The sequence below is a fragment of the Protopterus annectens genome, chromosome 1.part1 (assembly GCF_019279795.1).
Source record: "Protopterus annectens isolate FY-2018-M chromosome 1.part1, PAN1.0, whole genome shotgun sequence".
In the NCBI taxonomy this organism is placed as follows: domain Eukaryota; kingdom Metazoa; phylum Chordata; order Ceratodontiformes; family Protopteridae; genus Protopterus; species Protopterus annectens.
This window is the reverse complement of record NC_056726.1, coordinates 1,389,390,173-1,389,412,078: the sequence shown is the minus strand read 5'-3', so window position 1 is coordinate 1,389,412,078 and position 21,906 is coordinate 1,389,390,173.

Here is a 21,906-nt window from a genome sequence, read left to right as displayed (position 1 = left end):
TTCTTTTAGAATGTTTTCTAAAACACTGGTAAAGAATTCCAGGCCTACCACTCAACTGTCTAGATTTTGACTGAATATTCAGATTTTTGCCTCATATTTTTGGTATGTTCCTCACAAAATTTGTAGTTTTCTGGCAAACCACTGGGAACTGAAGTCACTAAATAATGACAGACACTTGAGTTTCAATTCTATCAACTTTCTGAGTTAATAAAAGCAATATTTAAAATCTGTCTCTGTTTTTGGGCCTTTGTCCCTCATTATTTTTGGCTTTGTCCAGACTTCTTGTGCTAAGAGGTTGACAGCTATGGTTCCAGGACTTAGAAACATGGTATCAGTACAGACCATACCAAGGTAATTTGATATGTTTATGGATAGAGAGGAATTTTTGGTCATTGGATTGCAATGACCAAGTAGGTACCTATTTGTGTAGAATGGCATTTAGTGTTGGGCAAGCAGATGGATGCTGGATAATGTTATAGGTGGTAAGAAGCTTGTGTACATGTTGGGTGATGGTGCAGTTCTAACCAATTTAGACGTTTTAGTGCAATATAGTGGTGGCTCCAAAAAGGTTATTTGCTAAAAAGTTAGTCACTTTATTATAGCATTGCTCAAGTTTTGCTTTTTGTGATGTGTGGAGGTTAGTAAGGATGGGTACATCATAAAATAGTGAGGGGAAGAGGTATGTAGGGGCAAGTATAGTTTTAGTTGCGTTGATGAGAAAGTTTTTGGCTTTATAAAGCATCCCTAGGTTGGTGAGTTTTTTAAAATGTAATTATATATATATATATACAGGTCAAATTTAAAGATTATTATGCACTATCATCCTTAATAATTTGTGATGAGAAGTGACTTCAGTGGTTGTATTACTAAGAGCAATGTTTTTTAAATTTTGTTTTTTTCATGAAAGAAGGATTTGGGGAAAAATAAGTTTTTTTTTGTTTTTTTTTTATGTGTTTCATGGTTGTTAAAGCTTCCTGAGAATTTTTTTGAAGATGTGCCAAGTTGTCTGATGTACATATGAGCATGGAGTCAACTGAATAGTGTACTGGGGAGACCTGTTGCATGAATACTTGGAGGTTGTTGTTGAGAATGTTAAAAAGAAGGAGACAAAGGAGAGAGCCTTGTTGTACACCAGTAGTGACTGGGCGGTATGGGGAGAGGGTGGAGTGACTGATACCTATTGGACAAAAAGTTTTGAACCAAAAAAGGGTGGGCTGAGATAGGCCTAGGAAGGTCATATGACAAACTGTGTTGAAGGCTTTAGACAAGTCTAGAAATGAGGAGGAGACTAGTTGGCCATTATCTGTAACTTTATTGACAGTATCTATAAAGGTTAGAAGTACACTGTTAGTACTGTAGTAGGGACAAAAGCCATATTGTGTGGGTGATAGTAGTTCTTCCTGCATATGTTAGCTTAGCAATTGTTTTTAAATACATTTCAAGTATTTTGGAGAGGGGTGGGATAAGATTGCTATAGGTTTAAAGTTAGAGATGTCTTTTGAATTTCCTCCTTTGTGTAGAGGGATAATGTGCTATTTTTTCCAGAGAGAGGAAATGTGGGATTCCTTGACTAGCCTACTTATAGGGATTGAGACATAATAGAAAATGCTACTGGCTGCTATTTTAAGGTGCTTCTTGGAAGGTTATCAGCTGAAGTAGAGCACAGTTTCCTTTTTGTTAAGAGTAGTTTTATACAGGTTTGAAGGTGAAAGTGGATGTGGTAATGTGGGTGGTGGGCAGAGTTGGGATTAGACACTGGGGAATCCTTGGTTAGAGATCCTATACCATCTATGAAAAAAGAGTTACATTCTTTTGCATTTTCAAGTGGTAAGTTATTCAGAGAGGAATTAGGGTTTGGTCAGACCAGAAATTTTTCTGTTGTGTTTACTATTGTTTTGAATGTTGCTATAGTATAATTTTTTGTCTTCATTAATTTGCTTTTTACTATGGTTGCAGAGTATTCTGGAGTTTATTTGATATTGTAGTGCTTTACATTTTTGCCATTCTTTCCATACTTTTTCTTTTTCCTGTATTAGGATTCTACTGTTTTTGGATAGCCAAATTGTCATTTATTTACCGGGAAAGTCTGACTTGAAACAAAGCCAATTTTCAGTGGAGGCCGGGGAGAAATGCTTCCGATGCACAGCTTTGTATTACATGTTTTTAGTCCCTTCCTTCTAGGAGGTACAAACCTATTTAGGATATTTAGGGAAGTTGTATTGAAGTCATTTACAGCATCATCTAAGGGGAGGATTTTTACAATGCTCTAGTTAGTAGATGATAGGGTAATGAATATTTGTGGGTTAAACTTGGAGAGGTTGTGTGTTGTTTTATAAAGATGCTGTTTAAGTGGATGTGTGAGATGTCTGGTTGAAGAGATTGGGACAGGGTCACTGAGAGAGTCTGATATTGTACTTGTGGTGGTGAATTTGCTAGGGTGTGATACTAGGATCTAGTTTAATAAGGAATTTGATGTCTTGCTATAATGTGTGTGACTATTAATTAGTTGTATGAAACCCTATAAGTTCATGCTAGATGTAAGGGAGTTGGAAATTATGTCCAACCAACTGATATTGACATCTCACCAATAGTATTTGTTATGGATATCTAATGTAGGATATATTCCAGTGTAGCTGTGTTGTTGCCAAGAAGGATGTAAGGGACAGTAATACATATTTGTTTATTTTCAGGAAACTAATAAGAAGCTCAGTTGAACTGAATTTTAGCATTGGTTTGTTGTAGGGGGAAATGTGGTATTTGTCAGGAAATATTGAAGCAATACCATTATCTTTCTTCGTAAAATGGCCATTATGGATGATACTATAGCTGGGGTTTGTGATTTCAGTTATTTACGCTGGGTTTAAGCCAACTTTAAGTTATAGAGTGACATCTAGTGAAGACAACTGAAGAAGGATTTTGCTGTGACAAACTGTGTTGAAAGCTTTAGACAAGTCTAAAATAAAAGGAAAAAAATAGACTTTGAGCAGAAGGATAATGTGTGACTTTTTCCAGCAAAAGGAATCCCATGTTCCCTCTCTCTGGAAAAAGTCACACATTATCTTTCTGCACAAAAGAAATTCAACACACATTTGTAACTTTAGACCTATAGCAATCGTATCTCCCCTTGACAAAATACTTGAAAATCTATTCAAAAACAATTGCTAGATTATTCCCTGCAGGAAGAACTCCTATCCCCTATACAACATGGCTTCCATCCGTCCCATAGTACCAGTGCTGCCCTTCTAACTATATAGATACTATGAATAAAGCTAGAGATAATGGCAAAATAGTCTCTTCCTTATTTCTAGACTATATCCTTAAATGTGAACAAGTCCCTTTTCATTCCTTATACCTCCTTACTCTCCCTTTTTTACTTACTTCCTTACTGCTACCTAATTCTCTTCTCTGACTTTCTCTCTTAATATATAATTAGCCTGTTTTTCCCTCACTTTATATTGCAATTCCTTTTTCTTTAGACTAACTTACCTTTAATTTCTCTACAAACTGTCTAAAATTGCTCTAAATATTAAATGATTCTCATATACCTTGTATTGATTCTTAACCAATATTTTTTACATTACGTCTAATTTGTTATAATTATTTTAACTGCACGTTTTTATTTATTTTTGAAGATTGTATAATTACTTTTCTTAAAATGTTTTGTATTAACTTGGAGATTTTCTCCCTGGGTCTCCGCAGAAAATGGGCTCACCAAGTCAGAAGGCATCAGAAATACTCATGCTAGGGATCTAAACCTCTTCTGAAACATCAGCAGAATGGCTTGGAGGGACAGGAACATTTGTGGGGATGGTGTTTGTCAGTTAAGGGGCATGTTTGCCGAATAGAAATATTTTATACACACTCCTACTCCCTTCAGCAGTGTGTGATCTAATACGCCACTGCATGTTTATAAATTATAGTCCTACAGAAACAGAGATGACTAAAGACAATGCTATAGAAAATGTATACATAATAAGTTGAATAGCTTTTTTAAGGTTAAAAGAGCCATATTTGTACATTTTTCAACACATTTAGATATTTTAAATATTTCCATCATTCTTATTAAGATTCTGATATATATTATCTGCTAGTTAAATAGTAATTCATACTTCTTTATAACTCTTTGCAATTGAACATGATTTATCATCATCAATGCAGACTCTACAATCTCTCTCTTGCTTTTCTAACCTCATGTTCATGGAAGGAGTTGCAGTCTGTTAGACATGGCAGAAAAAAGGGACAAATACTACAATGTATGCTGCAGGTGATAAGAAGCAAAGATACATTAAAGGAATTTAGAGAATATAGTGATGGCAAAATCAGTCCAAAATATTATTGACTTATGAGATGTGTATTAAAATGTTCCTGTTCACTCTGATTTACTTTAGTTAGAAAAAAGAAGACTGAAAATATAATCATATGGGTCTACACTGATTCACTGAAAACTCATTTCACTGAATTTCAAAACACTCACACCAAATTTCTGAAAGCTCAAATCACTGAAAACTCATTTCACTGAATCACATTTCACTGAATGTAAGTACTGTTTGGCAAATAAAATGCATATGCCCTTTTCCCCACTGTAGTGCAATCCTGGAGTTAGTATATATAGTTAGGGGGGGTTGAAGGCACAACACCCCACAATGGGGGGGTGTAGGCGGCATAGTCCCCTACCTACTTACCCCCCCCTAACTATATAAATGTGATTGAGTGAATTTTTGGTTTTATATTGTTAACTTTCAGTGAAATAAGATTCATAAATATAAAAGTTATGCAAGTGGGGGGGCTATGTCCCCCACACCCCCCTAACTATATATACTAGCTCCAGGATTGCACTATAGTGGGGAAAAGGGAATATACATTTTATTTGTCCAACAGTACTTACATTCAGTGAAATGTGATTCAGTGAAATGAGTTTTCAGTGACTTGAGCTATCAATGATTTTTTGAGGGAGAATTGAAATTCAGTGAAATGTGTTTTCAGTGAATCAAAGTAGACCCAATCATACATATGGGGAAGCTTATAGAACAACCCACTGCACTGAAACTTCTGAATGTTTTCTCCCTATTTCATTAATTGTTTTAATTCATAAAAAATGATAACAATATTTGATCCTGTCTTCTTAAAGAACCTGTTTGAGACTGGGAACAGTGCTGTAAAAACGATCCAGGCATCGACAGAGCAACTTAAGACATGCTAAATTATCAAATGGATCTGTGACCATTATACCAATATGCAATCTGATCAACTATAGAAATCTCATACACACGCACACACACACACACACATATATATATATATATATATATATATATATATATATATATGTGTGTGTGTGTGTGTGTGTGTGTGTGTTTGTAATATAGGTAATATATATAATTTTATAATGAACAATCCCTAATGAGTTTGACTGAAATACAAAACATTGAATAAACTCATTGGTTATTACCATTACTTGTCAGTAAAATCATCAGAAAAAAATGATTGCAGATGTAAACCAAAATGTAACATTTTTGATTGATTATGAAAAGTAAAAAATATATATATTTTTTATGTGAATTATATAACAGTCAATATAATGAACTTCAACCATTGCATAATTCAACAAACCATACCAGCAACAGAAAACACCACCATTTCACCATACAATAAATGAGCCTACTTCCGCGAAAGTGCACTACATCGAAAGAGCACATTCGCGAAAGTGGATTCGCCAAATCGCGTAACAGTGGGGATAAATGAATATATCCTTTTCCCCACCATAGTGCAATCTCGGAGTTAGTATATTTAAGTAGGGGATATGGGGGGGCAGCCTCGCACATGGGAGGTGCAGGGGGGGCTTGTCCTCCTGCATAAATGTGACTTAGTGTTTGGTGGGGGAGTTTTGGATTTGTTTTTCGTTATTTTGTGTTTCGCAAAAGTGCATTTTCAACAAAGTGCACTTTCGTCACAGTGAGTTTGAGGGTTTACGTTTTGATGAAACATAATTTCGATGGATCAACATAGATCCATATATACACATGTTCGTACTAGCAAAAGACTGACCATCAAGTTACCAAAAAAATAATAATTAAAAGAGTGACACACAGAAAATCAGATATACGTGACATCAAATCACGTAACATTGAATACAGGCAATACATACTAATTTATTGCAATGGTATAAACCAGTCAAACTCACAACCTACAATAAACATAATTTTTGCATGAGGCATGCCACTCGCACCTATACACCCTCCTATTATCAAAATAAACAAACCCTAGGATTGTACAGCTGTGGAGAAATGACATGTTCCCAATCACAACTGCACCATGCCTGCCACATATCCAGATACCAAGAAACCTAACATTACCCAAAAGAAATCTAACCCATCACTAAACCATCCCACCAGTTACCACACACAACCCTACCCTAACTAACTGCACAGACTAAAATAACCTTTACCCACAAGCCCTACATATAAACATTACCAGCATTAGAAAAAAATAAATACATGGCTGCAATATAAAAGTAAGTAGAAACAAACAATGCAACAGCTACATACCTTAATAATTCAATCATAAGTCCCTCATACAACATTACATAATCATTATAAAATTAACACTAATTCACCCTTAATTATATTAATAATTTATGCAGTGACTCAACCATGCATTTGACATTATTTACAATCCAGGAAAAATTTCATCAAATTAGTATTCAACTATAAGGACTATTACCCATATCTCTCTTATGCGTCTGTGTGTGTGTGTGTGTGTGTGTGTGTGTGTGTGTGTGTGTGTGTGTGTGTGTGTGTGTGTGTGTGTGTGTGTCTGTGTCTGTGTGTGTGTGTGTGTGTGTGCGTGTGTGTGTGCATGAGTGTGTGCGTGTGTGTGTGTGTGTGTGTGTGTGTGTGTGTGTGTGTGTGTGTGTGTGTGTGTGTATGTATGCAATAAATGCATATATACTATAATCCCCAGACGATATTGCAAATACCTTTAATAGTTTCTTCACAGAGACTATCCAATCCCTAGCCAGCCAACTGGCACCCAGCTGCTCCAACCCAAATTCTGCTACAGCCACTGCCCCACTCTTCTTTAGTTTTCAGCCTGCTTCTACATCACTTATCAGATCTCTAATTAAGAAATTAAAACCAACTACACTAGCAGCTGATCTCCTCCCACCAGAATATCTGCAAAAAGCAGAAGATGCCATAGCATACCCCATCTCCATCATAATCAACAGAACCTTATCTGAAGCCACCATCCCCTCCATTTGGAAAATATCTCATGTAACACCACTCCATAAAGGAGGCAACTCCTTTGAACTGTCAAACTTAAGACCCACAGCTATTCTGTCACCATTGGCGAAAATTATGGAGAAGCGTGTCCATAAACAACTTATACATTTTCTTACCCAGAATAAGCTGTTGGCTAACTCTCAGCACAGTTTTAGGCCACAGCACACTACCACCTCAGCCGTCCTATCCTTCTCTAACACAATAAACCATAACTGAAATAATAGCAAGCTTTCATCAGCCCTCTTTTTAGATCTCTCCAAGGCCTTTAATATGGTCAACCACCAAATACTCATGCACACCCTTAAGGCATTCTCACTAAATAGCTATTCGCTTCAGTGGTTCCAATCTTACCTGTGTGGTAGACAAAAAGCCACCCTATGGCAGGACAAACTATCAACCCTTCTACCCATCATCCTAGGTGTCCCCCAGGGCTCCATACTATGGCCACTTCTTTTTTCTCTCTTTATTAATGACCTTCCCACTGTCATCCCAAATGCTACCTGTATCCAATATGCAGATGACTCCACCTTGATTTGTTCAGCCACCTCCCTGACAGATCTAATGGCATTAACCCAAAACACTTTCAATATAGTTGAAAACTGTCTCTCTAACCAACAGCTGATATTAAACCCTAGCAAAACAAAGTTGCTTCTTTTCTCCCCTACTTGCAAGTCTTCCTCACTACTCTTATTATCTCCCCAACAAGTAAGTTCAAAAAAGTAGGCAGTTCCCAAAACTAATAAAAAAGAAGAAATGCCACTAGCCACGAACAAACTCCTTCCAAAAATTGAAAGACCAGGTAATCCACAACGAAACCCATTATCTTCATTATCTCCCCAGATATGCAAACCAAACTCTTAGGCGTCACAATAGACAACACCCTCAAATTAATATCCATGTCAATAAAACTATCAAAACCATTAACGAAAAACTTGGCTCCCTCTATAAGATCAAACCTTTCCTTACTCCATTTGCTAGGACTGCTATTGCTCTTTCCCATCTACTCTCCACTCTTCTCTATGCCTCCCCTCTACTCACTAATTTGAACAAATCCGCTCTTAGCAAACTCTCCACCTGTTATAACCATATTGCTAGATTTGCGACAAGCACGGCCTATAGGACCTACCACTGTCACAACCTAAATCTTTTGGGGTGGCTAGAATGGCCTAGCCTACTTCAGTACAACCAGCTTATAATTGCCCATAAAGTTCTCAACCACCCTAATAATATGCCTGTACTTAAAAATATCATCAACCCTTATAGCAACCTGAGGTCACTTCACTCTTCTGATAAACTACTGGTTCAAACATCTAAAATTAACAGCTCTGCTGGGGACTCTCTGTTTGCTAACTCTTTTGGCAAAACTTGGAACTTTCTTCTTGCAGATCTTACTCTTGAACCCTCTCTTACTCAGTTCAAAAAAAAGCCTCAAGCTATACTTTAAAGCTCACTGGCTGTGTCCTTGTTCAAAACCCGACTAGATCCTCCTCTATAGTCTGTAATCCTGTTACATGGCCTAGTCAATTTGTTAACACTGTTTTAAAAATGTATGATTATATTACCTGCTTGCTCAACTGGAGCCTGTAAACTGTGTGTAACTTGTAATAATTTTGCGATTTTTAATGTATGTTCTACCTTGGAGCTTTTCTCCCCGGGCCTCCGCTGAAAATGGACATGCATCCAGTCGGACTATACAGGTCAACAAATGTAAAATGAAATAAAATAATAAAACATATATATATATATATATATATATATATATATATATATATATATATGAATGAAAAAAATAACAGATCCTTGTGTTGAAGCATAATAGTTTTCCAGCCTTAGGGGAGTAAGACATCTACCTCAAATAGGGAAAAAAATAGATCACAGGGAGAACTGGTACTTCTGAGCAACAAAGCTGCTTGCTAAGAATACTAAAAAGTTAGAAAAAGAGCCATGCACTGTAGATAAGCTCAGTTGAGAGTTCAGAGTGATCAAGCAATTATAGCTTGTTTAGATATTAAAACCTCTTTACTGAAAAACAAACAGATGAGCACTTTTGGCCATAAATGAATTTTGTTATATCTAAATCCTGTTTACATGACATACGGTACTCATCTGATTTTACACAGAGATAAACTGTGATTTATAAGTTTGATTCGTTCTTTTGAATGTGCAGTTTGTCAACAGAATTAATGACTTTGAAATTTGATAGTGTTCTACTCAGCAGATGTTGACAATGTAAATGACTGAATGCATTTGGGTATAATAAATGGAGCCTGGGATACTAATGCTGGAGTTTGTAGAGGTACCGGATTATTTTGCATTAGTCAGTGGTAGTGATTGTGAGAGTGTTTGCATATTAGGGGTACAGTAAAGGCTAAGTAAAGTGATAGATTTACTCTTCTGTTTGTGTGTTGTATGTGTTGTGTGTCAGAGTGTCCTGTGTACACGTAATGTTACTGAAAGGGCTTTTCTAAGGTTAGGTGCAGGATTGGGATTAGGGACAGAGTTGGGGGTAGGATTAGCATGCATTAGAAAGGCAATGCAGGGATATGCAGTAAGTGAATATTCACTAATGTTAATAAGGACCTCTCTTGAAGTTTTGCCTGTCTGGCTGGGAACTGATCATGGCTTTACCTGATATAGTCATAAAAATGTTTAAGCACATATTATACTATGAATATTTGGTTTACCATCATATGGTTGAGCACACAGTGCCCGAACGTGTATATGTGTGAATTTTATTAGCAAATCCTGGCATGCAGAATGGTCAAATTGTCGCAAAAACACTGCAATCGACATTTCTGACTGCTCTACATCCAAAAACGAGTGCTAACATGGGTCAAAAAGGGGATGGGATTTTGCAATTCGCAACATTTGCATTCGCAATTGTGGGATGTTGCCGCACTCCTTTCGTACATACGCACTCGACCATCCACCGGTCAACCATATGAAGGTAAAGCGAATATTCACTTCCCTCAATCTGTCATTGGTTCCCTCATTTTTGTTTGATAAACACATTCGCTTTGCATGTGCAATTGTTTGCTGCAAGTGTTTGCTTTTTAGTTTTTGGGGTCACACCCTTGCTAGACCTGGCTACAGTTATGCCAGTGACTCAACAGGTAGCACACACACCTTTGATGACAGAAGATCAGAAGTTTGTGAGTGCTAATCTCAGACCAGATACTTGGACAACTGACAATGCAGTGAACACTAGTGTTATACTGTCCTTCAGATGAGACATTAAACCAATATCCCATCTACCTCAGTTGGTGGTAGTTCAGGTCTATATAAAAGATCCCACGCACTTATAAAAAAATGAGAACTAGTCAGTATATATGCCACCTTGAATCTCCCCTGAAAAGAGGATACTGGTCCAGTGTGATTATCCTGGTCAATAAAATTAAACATGACCTTTCATAGTGTTTTTAGTGTAGTATACTTAAATCTTTGCAAAGCATGTACCAGTTCTTTTGATCTTATCAAATATTCTTGTCTCATTCCATGAAAACTCCATCTGAACAAACTGTCCTGCATTCTTTTGGTTTCATATGTTACACTACTGTACTTCAGAAGATGGTCAGATTCTTTATATACATAGTCTGAGGTCATGTTGTTTACATATTAAAAATCTAACTCTTGTGAGAGCAGATCAGGAAGGTTCATTCTTTCTGAAGCAATTGCTGAAAGCAAACAATTGTAGGTAGTTTTGGCAACACCTTAATAATTAAGAAGATCATTCTTAACTAGAAATGACCAGTGAGCTCCATATAAATGCAATGCCACAGAAGAGTGAATTATGTGTGAGCTGTGGCAGGGTGCCACAAAGCTGAACAATTCCACAACAGAGTGCATGTGTATGTTATTTCATCCGTTCATTTAAGTTTTATTAAGTACAAATGACTATCAAATAGAAATGTGTGCATTCATGTATATCCTGAACGTTTCAAAAAGGCCACTATCCTCCTGTAACTGGACTTGTAAATTTAGTACTTTTGATAAAATTGCTATTGTACTCAGCATCTGCTCACATATTTCTTAAAGAGCTCACATTGGTAGCTGCCATACTAAATATATTCTTTGTCACTGTATTAAGTCCATCAAGTATTCTAAATTTCTTTCCACTATATTACAATGCTACATGTTGCAAATGCTTTAAAGTGGAATTGCTGCTGTGGATAGTATGACTGTATTATAACAAAAATGTATTTCTTGTACTGTATAGCATGCTCATGACTGACAGAAAACAGTGCATCACTGCATATGTTTTACACATGTAACTGCAATTCTTTTTTGTCAGCTTGGAAAACCTGGCAACAAAAGCTGAATAGGGTTTATTAGCATGTCAGTAACTGTATAGATGAGTATGGAATGTTCTTAATATCTCATTGTAAACCATCTTGTCATTTGTCTGTAAACAGTTCTGTTCTGCTAAATTCAGGAATTATGAGATTAAATCCTTATTAGTCTCTGTTCAATGTTTTATAGAGTGAGGAAAGCTCTGATTCCATACAAGAGGATGCATGATTATATGCAAACTTAATGACAGCTGTTGATCAAAGAAAGTCAATAACTTTTTGTGATGTAATCTGTGCTTTTGCCTTGACAAAAAGGAGCTTCACAATGTGCCATACAGTTGCATGATCTCTCAGTAAATAGGAATAGGTGGAGACAAATTGTAGTTATTAATTTATTAATTCAAGAAAGTATTGAATCAATGCCACTATTTCAGACTTCGATATAAGTTGTTACTTTTGTCTTGCAGAGTTTAAACTTGTCACTCACGTAAGCACACTACTATTATATTGTCTCTGAAAAATTCAGATTTCTTTAGATTTTCTTACAGTCTGCATTTGCTTACCTGTTAACATGAGGAAAAATGCATAAAATTCATAATAAAACTTTCTGGATCATCTTAAACAAGTATACTACTATACCTGTTTTACTTACAATGGGTAAAAGTCTCTTACATTTACGATTCCATCTGTTCACCGTTATACTTTAAGTGACCATTAAATTTCATCTTCATTCCCTGCTGTATATCATCTATTGCAGATTCACAAATAGAACAATAACTTAGTTCATAGATTAGTACTAAGCTAACTGCTCTTGCGAGCCATTTTAAGCCTAGCAAATTATCCCTTGTGAGATTCAAACCCTGCACCTTGTGTTTGTAAGGCAAACACCTTAACCATTAGGCCTCCCTCCCAACCCTTACATAGAGCATGTGAACATTTACATCACTACTACAGTCTCAATTTACTGTAATATCTTAGGTTGCATTGGAATTGTTAGTACTGTATTGTACTGAAATGTGTTATACAAAGTATGTTATGCAACATTATAGCAATATGACATTGATGAAGTCTGTTCAATGCAGATTGTTTACTGTACAGTTTTTTTTTCAATGTGTACAACAAATCATAATAGTCATACAAATTGTGAGGACAAAACAATTTTATTTAATGTTCAGCTTGTTATGTGTATGAAATTGTATCTTTACTTATTTTATTGCTGAAAAGAGTTCTCAAATAGCAAAACCAACAAAACCCCTACACACTGGGTGTGCAGCCTTTTGCACTTATCAAACTATTATAACAAACTCTGAGTAAGCCAAGCCTTGGGGTAGATTATAATACTTGTGAGATGTTGACTGTTCAGTCTCAATATGTAGACTTTATGGACTTCAGTTACCACAGCTGTGATGGAACAAGCAGATACTGTATGATATTCTGTATCTCCATTCATATTACCCTGATTTTATATTACTATTTTCTTCAAATCTTGATGTACCAGGTTCTTCCATTGCAAAAATGGCCACATTTCATCCTTTCCAACTTCAGTTTCAGCACACCATTTGAGATAAGTTAATTATCTAAAAATAATTTGAGTTCATATTTTAAAAAACATCACACAAGCACTCGTTGAAATCACAAAAACAGCTAACCATTCATTACGGTCTTGTTCAAAGACAAACGTAAAGAGAAAGCAAGTCAACTGATACTATGCCTGGACGCCCATAAAAAAGAAGTTATGTACTTACCATAATGTTCCATGTGAGTTGTTCATCTCACCTTCATTCTTTACAGACGGGTTCAGAGTCGATCCCTCGGCTCCGAGTCGGCACCTACTGCAAAGCTCTTAGATTTCAAGTAGCTCGAGGCTAAGTCCCTATCCCATGATGCACCCTGAGTGACTTCAGATCTTGTTTGCTGCGTAAAATAATACCATATGTCATTCTATAACTCCATAAGAGAGAAAGTATAGAAGGGTTGAGTGACCAGGAAGGATCTAGCATCTCGGTCTTCTGAAAGACCAGGAGGAGGTAGGTGGGAGGGACGTAAGAATAAAGCCGAGATGAACAACTCACATGGAACTTTATGGTAAGTACATAACTTCTTTATGTGAAGTTGTTCTATCTTGCCATTCATTCTTTACTGATGGGTAGCATCCCAAGCACCATCAACCTCGGGTGGCTCATGGGATTATATTTCTCAGGACCATGGATCCAAAGGACGCCCTGTCCCTAAAGGCCCTGTCAACTTTGCAATGAATGATAAAGGTATGAGGTTTTCACCAAGTGGCTGCTGCACAAATATTATCAATAGGAAGTCTGGCAGAAAAGGCAGATGATGTAGAAACTGCTCTGGTTTAGTGAGCTTTAATTTTATGCTGCAAGGGCATATTGGCAGCTGAATAAACAAAGGTGATACAATCAGATAACCATTTATACAGAGTTGTTTTAGTCACTGCCATACCCTTCCTGGAATCTGAGAATGAAACAAAAAGCTAGTCTGACTTCCTGAAATCTTTTGTTATATCCAAATAAAATCTAAGCTGTCTGTGAACATCAAGTTTGTGCAGCATGTACTCTAAATTGTTGGAATGGCTGGGGAAGAAAACTGGCAAATCAATAATTTGGTTGCGATTAGTTTCAGTGCAAACTTTGGGTAAGAAAGAGGGGTTTCCTTGAAGTGAGACTCTGTCGGCATGGAAAATCAAATAAGGAAGCTTAATGGATAAGGCCTGAAGCTCTGACACTCTGCGGGCAGAAGTAATAGCCACTAAAAAGATGTTTTTCCATGACACAAATTTGAGGTCACATGAGGAAGCTGGTTCACATGACGGAAGAATTATGCAGGAAAGCAAAAAATTCAGATTCCATGGAGAATAGGGAGATTTCACAGGTGGTCTAATATGAAAGGTTCATTTGAGAAAGGCTTTGGATAATTTGTGTGACAATATTCAATCCTTCAAATCCCAGATGTAATTTAGAAATGGCAGCAATTTGAACATGGACTGTTGCTGCTGCAGATCCTTTATTGAATATCATGGTTAAGAAATCTAGAATAGAGGCCATAGTGGCTTGGTAAGGATCAATATTGTTTTTAGCGGCCCATATAGAAATTTTTTTCCATTTGCTGAGGTACAGCTTCCTCGTAGAGGATTTATGAGATGACAGGAGAATTTGCTTTGTCCCGTTGGAAAGATTATGAAATCTGGCTATGATGGGAATTGGAGTAGCCAAGCTGTCAGCTTCAGGGACTGCAGAGAGGGATGAAGTTCCCCTGACGAGTGCGTCAGAAGGTCTGGAACTGGGTCCAGAATCCAGGGGTCCTCCAAAAGATGAACTCGAAGGAAGGGTAACCAAATCTGACCCGGCCAATAGGGAGCTGCTAGAATGATGGTCCTTCCCAGGGCTTTGGCTTTCTGAAACACCTTGGGTATCAACGGGATTGGTGGGAATGCATAGAAGAGACCCAGAGGCCAATCGTGAACAAGTGCATCTCTTGGGGCTTCTCCCAGAGGGGGAATCAGGGCAAAGTAGCTTCTGCATTTGGTGTTCATGTGACTGGCAAAAAGGTCGCAGCAATGCTGGCCTGACCTGCAGAATATCCTGTCCGCTATTTCCGTCTTGAGGGACCACTCGTGGAGCAACAAAATTGCTCTGCTCAACTTGTCTGCTATCCCACTGGATTTTCCCGGGATGTACATTGCTAACAGAAAGCGCTGGGTGGAAATAGCCCAGTGCCATACTCTGAGGGTCTCGCGATAAAGGGGAGGTAAGATCTGGTTCCTCCTTGTTTGTTCAAATACCAGACCACTGACATGTTGTCCATCTGAATCACAATCGTACTCAGAGGAAGAGAGTCCTGGAAGTACTGCAACACCAAAAGTACTGCTCTAATCTCTAGGACATTGAAATGCAGATGTGTCTCTTGATTGGTCCATGTGCCTTGGGCTGTCTTTCCCTGAAAATGCCCCCCCACCCTATCAGGGAAGGGTCCGTGGTCACTGTGGCCACTAAAGGGGGTAGCACAAATGGGCGTCTTATCGTAACATGAAGTGAGGTCAACCACTAATGAAGATCCTTTTTGCAGGAATTTGTGATTATTATCATGTGAGACATGGGGAGCTCTTGGTAAGACCATTAAGTGAACAACAGCCATTGTAGTATCCGCATGTGCATATGACCTAGTGGTATAGCTAGAATTGCTACTGCCATCATGCCTAACAATTTCAAAACTTCTGATGCTGTTGCTTTGTTTTTGGATATTAGAATGCAGACATGCTGACAGAAAAGTAAGACTCTTTCTACTGGACGTCTTAGTGTGGTGGTGGTGGTGACAGTTTTGATCCGATAAAGACGATATGCTGCGATGGTGGCAAGGCAGATTTTTTGGAGCTTATTGTAATGCCCAGCTGATTGCAGAGTGACAGAGTGGACTCCCTGGTCTGAATGAGTTGATGCCTGCTGGTGGCAGTAAGGAGCCAATCATCTAGGTATGGAAACACCTGGAATCCTAAACATCTCAGGTGAGCCGTGACCACTGCAATGCATTTGGTGAACACTCTGAGGGCTGTAGTTAGACCAAAGGGCAGGACTCGAAACTGGTAATGATTGGGTCCCAGCCGGAAGCTCAGATGATCCCTGGATGGCCTGGCTATTTTTATGTGGTAGTACGCATCCTGGAGATCCATCGAGCACATCCAATTGTCTTTCCTTAAGAAGGGAAGTATTGACTGAAGCATGACCATCTGAAACTTCTCTTTATTTACAGATTTGTTTAGTCTTCTGAGGTCCAATATAGGTCTCCAGTCCCTAGTTTTTTTTGAAACTAAAAAGAATCTTGAGTAAGTTCTGGATCCTGTCTGGTCTGCAGGAACTAGTTGGATGACTCTTTCTTAGCAACGTATGGACCTCTACTGTTGCTTGTTCCCTGTAACTGTGCGGAACGACCGGGATTTTGCTTGTCGGTGGAGGGGGTGTGGCGAAAGGGATGAAGTATCCTCTGGAAATGATACTTTATACCCAGTTGTCGTTTGTTATTTTGAGCCAGGCGTCTGAGTACAAAGATAAGTGACCCCCGACTGCCTCCAGAGCAGGACAGTCAGGCCTCCTTTCAGGAGTGCTAGTAGGGCCTCCCAAAGAAGTGATCTCTGTCACCCTGGTATTGCGGACCTCCTCTGCCAAGAGGTGTGTCTTACATTATTGCCCCCTCCTCTGCCCCTGGAGGTGGTTTCACCATGTGTGCCTTGAAAGGCTCCTCAGGCTTTTTGGAGTCACATATTCCCTCCCCTTTGACCCTTGGGGTAGGGTCTGGTAGGGGTGGAAAAACAGACCCCGATGGCAGACAGAGTCTTTCCATCCTGGTCACACCTGTTTAAGGTTTCCTTGACTTTAGGCCTGAAAAGGGACGAGCCATCAAAGGGGTATTCACGAAGGATGACTTGAAGGGCTCCATGAAGGAACACAAGCGCATCTAGGAGTGTCTCCTAAGAGCAACTCCTGTACCCGCTGCCCTACTCATTCCATCAGCTGCATATGAAATGAGGCGCATGGACAAGTTCACTATAGAATTGAGGATAGCAAACTGGGCAGCAACTTTTTCTGCAACTCCCGCAGCTACTGTACCCTGAAGAGTATCTCCCAGCTCTTTAAGATCTCTTTGTAGTCTGGTAAAATGGGTTAAATAGTTAAGCGAACAAAGAGCAAAAGTCGCTGAACTAAACATGCGCTTCCCATATCTATCCATGATCCTGGAGTCTCTGTTAGGAGGATGGATAGACGAGGAAGTTTCTGACATTTCCTTTTTGGTGGCTGCCCCCACCACCATGGCATCAACTGGCACACCTTTTGTCAAGAAGGATTTATCTACGGGGAAAGATATGAACTTATTAGGCCTCCTAGGGACAGGTTCCATAGTATCTGGAGACTCCCACGCCCTTTGTGAGACCAGCTGCATCAGCTCATCGAAGGGCAGAGACACCCAAGAGGTGGAGGGATGAGACCCGAAAGCCTTCAGGAGGACAGACTAGTCCTCAGTAGGGTTGGTGGACTGCCTGTCACCACTCTGCCTAAGGATTTCCAGTATCTCAGCAAATGAGATATCCTCAGAGGGGGACCGTGGGGACCCTTCTGATTCATCCAAGTCAGTGTCAGATGTTAATGACTCCTGAGGGGAGTTCAAATGTTTCCTCTTACACACTCTCTTCCTGGGAACCTCATCAGTGGGAGCTTCTGGGGAGGTCTTGGAAGTGCATGGGCCACCCAATGGGCTTCCTGAGGCTCTGGGTTTCTGTGCTTAGCAAGGATCTGTGAGGCAGAAGCAGACATAGGTGCTTTAGGGGATGAAGAAGCTGGACCTGAAGATGAGGATGTCTTGGGAGATATAACTCTCCTCATGGCTTCGAAGGCACCTCTGCTCCGATGCGAAGGGACCAACATATCCAAGGAAACCATTGATACCCTCGGCACTGGGGCAATGGGCTCTGAGCCCGTGGTAGGAGCCAAGCTCATCTGAGCCAAAGCCCTGAGAGGCAAAGTCAGAACCGACAAGTCAGTTTGATTATCCTTCCTGGACCTGACCAGAGAGTGTCGGCTCGTAGAGTCCTCGATCGGTGCTGAGGACAACAGAGTGAACAGAGCTGAAAACTCTGGAGCAGGCGTTGGCTCTGAAGGCTCTACAATCAGCAGGTCCAACTCCTCCAGCTCCGAAGGACCAGTATGGCTCAGAGGAGGAAGAGATATAGCTAGCATAAGAGTCTTTGGCTCTGAAGCCGCCTGGGTCAGAGTCGATAACAATTTGGCAGAGGCCGATGCCTGTAAAAGCTTCTACACCACCCAATCCACATCCAAAGCAGATAGGCTTACAGAAGATCGAGATGATCAGACTAATGGTACCAACTGGAGTAGAGGTGATTTAGGAGTTTCGGAAACTGGTTCCAAGACTGGGGACTGGCTCCGAAAAGAGAAGACAGTCGGCTCTGAGACCTGTGGTGCCGATATCACAGACTCTTTAGTGTTTTTTTATTTTTTTGATTCTTTTGATTCTCCAGAAGTCTTGGAGGACTTTGAGGACTTACTAGATCCAACCTGGTCACTCAAAGCCTCCTGGAAGGGAAGTTTCAACAAATGCCTATCAATGCTTTCTTTTTCTCTCTTGGAGAACTCTAGAGGAAAAAGAATGGCATATAGAGCATGTTTCTTGTAGGTGCAAGGCACCCAAGCAGTAGACACAATTCACATGGCAGTCATCATCAATCTTCTGCTCACATTTAGGGCATTTTTTAAACCCTGACTTAGGGTGTTTGTCCTTGTCATCAGCCATGACAGAAATGAACACACCCAACAACAGCAATATCAATTAGCCTTCTAATAAAAAACAGGCTAAATATAAGCACACAGGAACACACACAAGCCTTTTAAACTACGGCTAAATATAAGTACTAATAATCCTTATAAAAAACAGGCTAAATATATGCACACAAGTTTAAAGTTAAACCTAACAAGCACACACACAGAATTTTAACAAGTAAATTAACTCTAAGTCATCACAAAACAGTATTTTAACAATATATGTGACAAAAGGTCACTGAATAAAGATTTTTTTTGTCAGAGAAGTTAAAAAGACCTATAAGAAAAGCAAGGCCAAATATACAGCTAGGAAACAGCACAAAGGGAAGGGAACTCTACAGATAAACCTTTAAGATATCTAACCTAAATATCTATCTACTATAGTGAAAAACTAACAACAATATTTGTAAAATAGTAAAGTTTTTAAAGTTTTACTGGCCCAAGCTATCAGGAACCTCTGATCAGTTGCAGCGACAAACTTGATCTGAGGTAACTCAGGGTGCATCATGGGATAGGGACTTGGCCTTGAGCTACTTGAAATACTCGAGCTTTGCAGTAGGTGCCGATTCGGAGCCAAGGGATCGGCTCCAAACCCATCAGTAAAGAATGAATGGCGAGATAGAACAACTTCACATCATTATCTTATCTGGTATAGAAATCATGTTATTTTCTCAAGCATTGTTTTCTGTAACTCTGTGCATGCCTTAACTCTGATTTCTGTGGTCTTCTTTATTTTTAAGGCTATGTGAACCTCAAAGATTTTGCTTTGTAGAACCTGTAGGATGAACATCTAAGTTTGGAACTTTTAGTCACAAGAATTGCTGCTCAGCTCAATAACATAGTCTTAAGATAACAACTTGGGCAAAATATGTTTTCATTTTCTTATATTTTAGTCAGTACACTGAGACTGTTTGGCTAGACACTGAGCTCACCTAGAACTGTTGGAAGGTCAGAAAGTGTTTACTTAAAAGGTACAAAACAGCACTGATGATTTTTTCCATAGCTGCACATTTTGCGCAATACCTCATTAGTGAAATCATTCTTTTGTTCTATACAGTTAATTCAGCACCTTTTAATACTATAGCACTTGGAATTAAACAAACAGTATATGTGGATCCAATGCAAACATGAAAAGTGACTCCCTAACCATTGCAAGTAATAAATGTACAATGTAAACAAGTGAAACAAGAGAAAAGTTATTTCTGCAAAGGGGCAAGTCCCCTGTAGCTCTCACCAGACAACTCTCTAAAGGTACATTATAGTGCAATTAACAGCATAGATAATCTGTACACAGAAAGCCATTGCAAAATCCAATACTGTGATTCTAATGTAGTGTCTTTATTTATTCTTTGCAGTGGCGGCTCATGCTATCGGACTGCAGGACTGCAGCCCGCCCAGCTGTGAACCACAATGGTATAGTTCTAATCCTCTTAACCTGCACAAGGAAAGTGAGTCCAAACTGCTGCCTTACCAGTCCAGATTCAGGAAGAAGGCAGCAGACTGCTGATGCTCCAGAAGTCTATGTGGTGCTAACTGAATAGACTGGAAGAAGATCAGACTGCAAGGTCAGCAGTCTTGATACATTCAAACAGAACACAGGAAACCAGAAGTGAGCATTCCGGCGCAAACAGAGACAGGACATTCAGCTGCTGCTGTGGATTACCTTGCAAACAGAGACAGCCAATACTTGGCTGCTGTGGATTGTTGTAGTTTACTCTCTGCCTGGGTGTGGATTTGTATTTTATTTTTAGAAGCTGGTACAGTTCATGAATGGGGGGGGGGGGGGGACAGCAGATATTTGGCTGTTGCAGATTGTGCTACAGAGACAGCTGAGCTGATTATTGCAGGTACAGTGTGTGTGTGTGTGTGTGTGTGTGTGTGTGTGTGTGTGTGTGTGTGTGTGTGTGTGTGTGTGTGTGTGTGTGTATGTGTGTGTGTGTGTGTGTGTGTGTGTGTGTGTGTGCGTGCATGTGTGTGCATGTGTGTGTGTGAAATGCCCCAAGTGCTATATGGTGGTGGGTAGAGAATAAGCTTGAACCCTGTACCTTGGGCCTAGAGGGCAAGAGCCTAAATTCCCTACCAACCACCATTTGTAAAAAAATTGCAGATTTTTCCCTCATACTTGTTCTGTTCCTCATAAAATCTGCGGTTTCTGTATTTTTGTGTCCTTGCAAAGTCAGTAGTGCATTGGTGCAATGGTAGCACTGTTGCCTGATCACTACAGGTTCTCTGGTTTGATTCTTGGCAGGGGTACTTTATCTTCTGTGTGGTGTCTGCATGCCCTCCCTGTGTTTGTTTGTGTGGGTTTACTCTAGTGTCCTCCCATCTTACAAAGGCATGTGTTGTCTGGAGTGTTTCTCCCTGGGCCTCTGCTAAAAATTGGCTTTTGTTCCAAGTCAGACTTTCCAGGTTAACAAATGTTAAATAAAAATGACACGCATTTGAATATCAGACTTCATATTCTTCAGAAAGTACATGGTAACACAAAAGCTTTTATTCTAGCAATTTTCTAAGTTTAAAAGATGGACATTTGAAATTTGTCCCTATTTTTGGGACTGTATTCCCCTACTATTGGCTTTGTCCAGGTTTTTTGTGCTAAGGTTGAGAGCTATGGTAAGAACTGAATTCACTGAATATGTTTGGGGGCTGTACTCCCCCATTATCCCCCATTACTGGCTTTTTCTGGGTGTTTTTTGCTAAGAGGTTGAGAGCTATGGTGAGAACTGAATTCACTGAATGTTTGGGGGCTGTATTCACCCATTATTGGCTTTGTTCAGGTGTTTTGTGCTAAGAGGTTGACAGCTGTGATATGGTGAGAACTGAATTCACTAAATGGTAGCTATTTAAGTTTCTGTCTTCCTCTTTCACCAAACAACTGATCTGGCATAGTGGTATGTTGCTCTGACTGTTTTACAAAGGGTCCTGGGTGCAAGACTTGGCAGTAAAATGTATGGTGGTAACATAGCATTTTATTCTAGCAACTTTCCAACATTATAC